The sequence below is a fragment of the Gossypium hirsutum genome, chromosome A11 (assembly GCF_007990345.1).
Source record: "Gossypium hirsutum isolate 1008001.06 chromosome A11, Gossypium_hirsutum_v2.1, whole genome shotgun sequence".
Classification (NCBI taxonomy): Eukaryota; Viridiplantae; Streptophyta; class Magnoliopsida; order Malvales; family Malvaceae; genus Gossypium; species Gossypium hirsutum.
In genome coordinates, this window is record NC_053434.1 from 64,071,923 (window position 1) to 64,080,651 (window position 8,729).

At 38.8% G+C, this 8,729-nt stretch overlaps 1 non-coding gene across 1 annotated transcript; it reads left to right on the plus strand.

Moving 5' to 3' along the window:
• Nucleotides 1–6,827: 6,827 nt before the first annotated feature.
• Nucleotides 6,828–6,934, plus strand: LOC121210158 (small nucleolar RNA R71). Its single transcript, XR_005905286.1, has one exon. It is a non-coding gene; the product is annotated as a small nucleolar RNA R71 (small nucleolar RNA).
• The last annotated feature ends 1,795 nt before the right edge of the window (nt 6,935–8,729 follow it).

The window sequence follows — 8,729 nt, forward strand, 5'->3', positions numbered from 1 at the left end:
ACTCTTAGACAAGGTCTATTCCTCCTCTGAATAAGAGCGTTAACTTGAATCAATATCCTGGAATATTAAAATAAGAATTAAGAACACATAATTAAGAACAAGTCAAATATTTATCATACAATTAAGATAATAATAACAAGATCTGTCTTAGGTTTGATTCCCCTTAGGTATTTAGGGGGTTTAGTTCATATTTATGAAAGAAAACATCTCAAAAGCATAAATATAACAAAACATAAGAAAACCCAAAACTCTTGAAGGAACTTGAAGGGAGATCTTCAGTCTTGATGATGAATCCGGCTCTTGAGATGGATCAATCGGCTTTCCTTGAGTAATTCCTTGCTTCCTACTCTACGTCCCCCTTCTAAGTGCCTCCTCCGGTGTTTAAATAGGCTTTAGAATGCCTAAGAGCCCTCAAAATTGGCCTTTTCCGAATTGGACTAAACTTGGGCTCGATAGGGACACTCCCGTGTGACACGCCCTTGTGCGATTACTTAAGGCCGTGGTCAAGGCTATTAAATGGGAACAGACATGTGGTCTACCCGTGTAAGTCGTGCTTCGATCTTACCAAAGGGAGACGGCCGTGTGACACACCCGTGTGAGGAAGTGCAAGCCATGTTGATTTCCCACGTGGGTTCATTTTCTCCGTTTTCAGCCCGTTTCTCGTCCTTTTTACTCTCCTATGCTCACCTAAGTATAAAACATGAAATTATAGGATTAGGAGCATTGAATTCACCAATTCTAAGGAGAAACCATCCATAAATACGCTAAGCATGGGATGAAAAATATGTATAAATTATAGTTTATCAAATACCCCCACACTTAAGCATTTGCTTGTCCTCAAGCAAAATCCTCAACTCACAATCAAAATAAATTCTTCTCAATTTATAATCCCTATCAATAATATCTCAAAATAATCCATAAGTATTCATACATTCCAAGTTGAGCATTTTATCACGAAAACATAGGTGTCTCCCCTTATCTGAGTGACTACCTTTGATCAAAATATCGCAGAGTTTAACATCCTCACTAAAGATTCATTCAAATCACTCAAGGTGTTTAAGGATATCAATAAAAGCACTCATTATTCATTATGAAAAGTTATTACCATAGGCTTGCTTGAAAGTCAAATCTCCACCACTATATATTGAGCTAATACATCAATCAAAAAGGCCTTTTAGAGGGTTGTAATGTGGATTTGGTTAGGGGGTGTGGTCACAAGCTGAAAAAAAATGTTAGAATCGAGATTGAATTGAAAAATCACTTAGCTAGAAAAATAATTAGTCATCAATTGAATACAAGTGAGCTTCTTCTCAAAATATGGAATTACCATTCAAGCTCAAAAACAATGAATTACAACTAATATGTATTGAAGTACTCTCGTTTTTTTAAGTCAAATACATAGAAGGGAAAAATATAGCTAAGAAATTAGTTCAAATCAAATCTCGACAAAAATAGGGATCAAATTAGGGGATTTCAACAATAATGGGTTATGGGTTAATATTGAGGGTGAATCAATTAATGGCTTATTAGGCTCAAAAGGGTTCACTAAGGGTTAATTATGAAGGTAGGCTTTTGTAGAGTGAGTGGGTTAAACCTAAGTGCCTTTATCATCTTGCCATATCAAATCAAATGGTGTGGTCTTGACATACATAATCAAGCAATTTCTAGAATAACAAATCAAAATTGACGCACCCATAATGAAAGTGAGCATGAAAGGAATAAAATATGCTCTAAAGGCTCAAGATATCACAAAAATTATGGCTTTTTGATGTTCAAACTTGCGAATTTCAACTCAAGATAATACCTAAACTTAGGAAAACAACCTAAAATTTTTTAATTCTTCAAAAATCAACTTATCATGCTTGATTCCCTAATGTCTTAAAGTTTAAACAATAAATGCATAAATACCTATGTTTTAATTCAAGACATATCAATAAAAATCATAAATTAATCAAAATTCATTCTAATAGTGATATGAGTGATTTACGTGAGAATAAGACAAAATTCAGGAATTTCTAATGATGATATAAAAGACACTTAAGATGTACATTGCCCTCAATGTACAAAGAAAGATATATTGACAAAGATAGATTTATAATCATAAGATAGGGAAAGAAGTGAAACTTCCTGAATGATGAATGAACTCCTTGAATTAGAGTCATGGAGAATAAACGGCCAAAGCAATGATGAGGGTGGAGGAAGATACTCCGATGGTGGTAGAGGTTGGGTTCCACAAATCCTGTGCCAAAAGAATATTATATCTCATGTTGGCTATGGTTGTGATGGAGCAGGGCATGGCAGTCGTGGAGAACCTTTCCAAGTGGAGTTTCAAGTTCCTAAGTAATAGTCAGCTTTGGAACTCTTTATAACTGTGATAGAATCAGCAACTTTTTTAGGAAATATATAAAGAAGAATAATTACTTGTAATGAAATAGCCGAAATTAAAAATTGCAAAATAATAATTATAAAACCTATTAAAAATAAGCTTAAAGAAAAATAAAAAGTAGTCTTAAAATGGAATAAAAGTAAAAACATAAAATAATAAATAAAAGTTTTTAAACATCTTCATCGCTAGATGGTTCACAAGGTGGGAGTGGCGATGAGATGTGGAAGTGCTGACAAATCTACTGTAGAGTAGCATCAATGTTATCAAAGCGCTGAAAACACTGTTGCTCGAATCGAGGAAGGCGCTCAGAGATGTCAACATATGAAGCCGTCGCATGAACTGGACGAGAGGGGAATGGTGGCTGAGTCAGTGGATCCTCGTGACATGGAGAGACATCATCAGTAATGTCCTCTGGGTCCTCCTACTCAGTGGACTGGGAGAGGTGGTACTGAGGAGGGTATGTGCAATGTCGTTTCTCGATCATCCTCATACTTAGCATGCTCGAGATGCCCTGTGGGGACATTTGGCCGATGAAAGTGAGGGAGGATGATTGGGCTACTATGTTGTGGAGCCCGAAGTACTGAGCTAGTCGAGTCACATAGGGCCCAATAGAGATGACCCCTCTCCTATGCCGCTCTGTCTGGTGGCGAATGGTAAAGGCAATAAAGTAGGCGAGGTCAATGACATGTCCATTCGCCATACTCCATAAGAAATAGGCGTCATGGGGGGTGACGACGCCGGTGCTCTCTCGTCTCCCTGTCAGAGTGTGAGCCAAGATGGCATGTAGATACCTCAAGGATGGGGAGAGAGCCGATGCCTTGGAGCGGCTAGGATTGTAGGTGGCCGAGGTAGGGACGAGGCCCCTCTAGCATTTCGAGGGGGAGTAGTGGATGTGGCGATGGAGGGTGTCGAATTCATTGTCGTCCATGAACTCCTTTGTGTACAGCCTTAGTGCAATCTCGAACTCAGGTACGCTTAACTAGAGTACTACACAACCGAGGCGAAACTGGACCGTTCCAGGGTCGTCGAAGTTGGTCATGACGGTCTAAAGATGAAACATCGAGCAGAGTTTTAATGTGGACTCGAGATACGTCGGCTCTAAGATCTCAAAGAAGAGCCTCCACGGGTTAGTCATCAGGAGAGCTCGGACTGCATCAGCTAATTGAATCTATTCAAGTGAGGCCCAATCAATACAGTGGCCCAGTAAATGCAGTGGCCCACACCTAGGGGTCGGGCCTGTATATCTGATATAATTCCTCCTGGGGTCCCAAGGGAACCTGAAGGAATTGGTGCCTAATCTCCGTGGTAGGACCCGAGGATGACACTGTTCATTTCCTCTTCTTCGAGGCAGGAACAGCGATCTTCTTACCACGTGAGGACGACATTGTACCTGCATTGAAAAATTGAAGTTCAACCAATATGCCCCAAGAATAGTATGGAAAATTAAGACTAAATATGAATATTTCATGAGATTTATGTACTAGATAATACAAACGAAAACAACTAAATATATCAAGTTATAGGATTATGGGAATAATGAATGAATGCATGTGGGTCAGTATAAATTTCATGGAAACAAGGAAAAATGAAAGAGTATAGCATAATGTAGTAACTAAAATGACAAAATTTTTATAAAACAAGCATAAGTATTTTAATATTTTAACTATGAATATTCATTCAAAATAGTTCAATAGAGCAGAGAAATCATGAAATAAGCAACATATTTAAAGAAAATAGAGAGAAAAGAGTAAACAAACGCAAAAGGAAGGAGCTTGGGGCATCAGAATCGGTGTTGTAGGCGGTGCACGGGCATAGGGGTTAGGGCGTGTGGAGTTGCAGCGGCTAGGGTTAGGGATTTTTAGGGAGGGGGATGATGAATAATGAGCGGTTTATATAAAATTTAGGGCACACTACCCTGGGACACGCCTGTGTGGCCTAATTTTTGCCCGTGTGTTTCACAAATTTTGAATTTGGGCGCGTCTGACATTCGGCCCACACACATGTTCTGTGGGCATGTTGGTGCATACGGTCGTGCCGCACAGCCGTCTCTTACTTCGTTCGATTCTCTTACGCCCTACATAGGTCCACGTCCGTGTTCGTTTTGACAGTGTCGACCACGGGTGGATGGCACGAGCATGTCGCAGCCCGTGTTACATTCTTAGTTTTAACCATAGTTTCAAGGCACGGGCGTGTCTCAAGCTCGTGTTGTTCTGGCAGTTTTGCCCACGGCCATATCGCACAGCCGTGGCAACTTATTGCACCCCGTGTTAAGGAAAAAATCTTGCCATGTTTTTACATGGCCTAATGCACGCCCGTGTGCCTGGCCGTGTGGTATTTAAAAAGCCTGCGTTCCATGATTCAGTTAGTGTGTTAGATGTTAAAAGCTAAGATTTAAAGAAATTAACACTGTTAGTGTTCGGGTTGCCTCCCAAGAAGTGCTTATTTATAGTCTAAGCTCGACTTACCTCTCTTCTACATGGTCAAGGTGGTAGGAGGAGTTTACACTCCTCATCCCTGCTATAAACTTTATCAACATAAGGTTTAAAACGAGTATTGTTTACCTTAAATGTGCCGAATTCGGGATGATTTACCTCGACTGTACTATATGGGAAAATACTGAGTACCGTAAGAGGAATTTCTTCATTAGGTTCAGAAGTGGTAATGCAAGGATCTGCTGTATCTAGTAGTACTTTGTCTCCAACCTCAAGTTGATTTGGTGAGGTATTGAGCTTGTCCTAGCTCAGTTTAGGTTTATCGGGTGTTCTTGGTTTCTGTGTCCGCCATTCATCTAGCTCCTCGATTTGTAGCCTTCGTTCTTTATAGATAGATCCTTTATTGTTGTTTGAACACGGCTCATATACGTTCTTCGTAACTGTTTCCTACACAGAAGGTTTCACCACATGATCAGTACTAGTAGAATGATTTATATAACCACATTCAATTTTCGATGTCTTACTCGAATTACGAGCTTGAAGGGTGATTGTTTCGTCTCCCACACAAAGTGTGAGTTCACCTGTGCCAACATCAATAATGGTTCTAGCAGTCCCTAAAAAGGGTCGTCCTAAAATTAAAGGTGCGTTACTATTGTTTTCCATGTCTAGAACAACAAAGTCTACTGGGTATATAAATTTATCGATCTTAACAAGAACATCTTCAATGATACCCCTAGGAAATCTAATGGTTTTATCAGCCAATTGAATGCTCATCCTAGTTTGTTTGGGATTCCCAAGACTTATACGACATAACATTAATGCTTGCCCCTAAATCAGCCAACGCATTATGGACATCTAAACTGTCAATTAAACAAGGAATCGTAGAACTCCCTAGATCTTTCAATTTTTTGGGTAGCTTATTTTGTAATATGGCTGAGCAAACTACATTCAATTCCACATGCGACGCCTCATCCAACTTTCGTTTATTTGTTAAAAGCTCCTTTAAGAATTTGGTTGTGTTTGGCATCTATGAAAGAGCTTCAATAAACGGTAAATTAATATGTAACTCTTTTAATAATTTAAGGAATTTACCAAATTGTTCTTCTGTGCGGTCTTTCCTTGTCGCGATTGGGAATGACACACAAGGTTTGTATTCTTTACTTACCGGTTTCTGGTCATTGTGGTCCACCTCACCCTTACCTTTACTTACCATAGTTTCTTGCTTCGGTTCTGGTTCAGGTGCAACTAACCCTTTCGCATCTTGAATGGTCATTACATTGATTTGTTCCCTTGGCTTAGATTTAGTGTTACTCGGCAAACTACCTTGTGGTTGTTCAAAAATCAGTTTGGCGAATTGGCCTATCTGAGTTTCGAGCCCTTGGATTAACGCTTGTTGATTCTTAAGGGTTGTCTTGATATTTTGGAAACGAGTTTCTGACACTGAGATGAATTTTGTTAACATCTCCTCAAGGTTCGGCTTCTTTTCTTGCTGGTAAGGTGGTTGTTGAAAACCCGGAGGATGTTGTGGCCTTTGATTTCCTTAACCGCCCCACGAGAAATTGGGATGGTTCCTCCAACTTGCATTATAAGTGTTACTATACGAGTTATTTTGGGGTCTAGAGGTACTATTACCCATATATTGGACTTGTTCCTCCTCGATACTAGGGTTGAAGGGTTGATATTCAGTGCATGCTCCTCCTCCATTCGAATCGTACCTCATCACTAGATGTACATGAATAGAACCACACAAACCATCAATATTTTTATTTAAGAGTTCTACTTGGTTAGATAGCATAGTAACCGTATCGAGGTTGAAAACATCAGCTGCCTTCGTCGGCTTTGTCCTCATAACTTACCACTGATAGTTATTCAGTGACAACTCCTCAATAAATTTGTAAGCCGCCTCAGGTGTCTTATTATTGATAGTTCCACCAGTAGTTGCGTCAATCATTTACCGTGTTGAAGGATTCAGGCCGTTGTGAAAGGTTTGAACCTGTAGCCAGAGTGTTAGCCCATGGTGAGGGCATCTTCGCAAAAGGTCCTTGTATCTCTCTCATGCATTGTAGAGTGTTTCTAAATCCATCTGCACAAAAGAAGAGATATCATTACGTAATTTGGCTATTTTAGCCGGCAAAAAATATTTTAATAAAAATTTTTTGGTCATTTGTTCCCAAGTAGTGATTGACCCTCGTGGTAACGAGTTCAACCATTGTTTAGCCTTATTCCTTAATGAAAAGCGAAACAACTGAAGACAAATGGCATCATCAGAAACGCCATTAATTTTAAATGTATCGCAAAATTCTAGGAAATTTGCCAAGTGAGCGTTGGGATCCTCATCCTTCAAACCATCAAACTAAACAAACTATTGTATCATGTGAATTGTGTTAGGTTTCAGTTCAAAATTATTTGCAGTAATAGTAGGTCTAACTATACTTGACTCAGTTTCTGTTAAATTAGGTTTAGCATAATCATACATAGTGTGTGGATGATCTCGTTATTTTGTGATAGGTTTTAAATATTTATAATTACTCGTTCTTAAACTAACTATTATTGTGATGTAGGCAGTGTACCTATAGAACAGTAGTATAGTTTTAGTAAGACCGGATTGTCGAACCCAAAGGAACTAAAAGTACTAGTAATGACTGTCTTTTTATTATTTAGCCTAAGAATAAAGAGGTTTTGTTTTAATTAACTAATTATCTAAACTAAGAACGCACAAAGAAAAGAATTGGGGAATTACTTTTGAGAAAAATGGATTGACTTAAAACAATACCTAAGGAAAAATCCACCTAGACTTTACTTGTTATTCAGGCTCTGAATCGGACGATTTATTCATTCAACTTGTTCCATAGAGATCCCTAAGTTATGTTATTATCCCTATTCAAGACTAATAACATCTAATCCCTAGATTGAATAATTGAGACTTTTCTCTAATTAACACTCTAGGGTTGCATTAACTCGATCTATGGATCCCATTATTAGGTTTCACCCTAATCCGAAAAAATCTTGTCACCCTATGTCTAGGCGTGCAATCAACTCTGCTTAATTATGACAAATTTACTCTTAAACAGGGTCTATTCCTCCTCTGAAAAAGAGCATGCCTTGAATCAGTATCCTGGGACATCAAAACAAGAATTAAGAACACATAATTTAGAACAAGATAAATATTTATCATACGATTCAGAAAATAATAATAAGATTCATCTTAGGTTTCATTCCCCTTAGGTATTTAGGGGTTTTAGTTCATAATTAAATAAGAAAACATCTCAGAAGAATAAAGAATACAAAACATAAAGAAAACCCAAAACTACTGAAGGGAAATTGAGGAGAGATCTTCAGTCTTGATGATGAATCCGGCTTCTGAGATGGATCAATCGGCTTTCTTGGAGTAATTCTTTACTGGCTTCTGAGATGGATCAATCGGCTTCCTTGGAGTAATTCATTACTCCCCCTTCTCTGTCTCCCTTTTCTTCCTTCTCAAAGGTGTATTTATAGGCTTTGGAATGCCTAGAAGCCCTCAAAATTAGCCTTTTCCAAATTGGACTCAACTTGGGCTTGGCAGGGACACGCCTGTGTAACACGCTCGTGTTCGATTACTTTAGGCCGTGCTCGAGCTTGCCAAATTGACACGGCCGTGTGGTCTGCCCGTGTGAAGAGGTCCAGGCCATGTTGATTTCGTACTTTGGCCCATTTTCTCCGTTTTTGGCCCGTTTCTCGTTTCTTTCGCTCTCCTATGCTCTCCTAAGTATAAAACATGAAATTAAAGCATTAGGAGCATCGAATTCACCAATTCTAATGGGTAATCATCCATAAAATGCATTAAACATGGGGTAAAAATATGTATAATTTACCATTTATCAGTGGAGCAGGATTTTGATTTACTAGATCAGCAGCAATCACAGGAGGTAGCG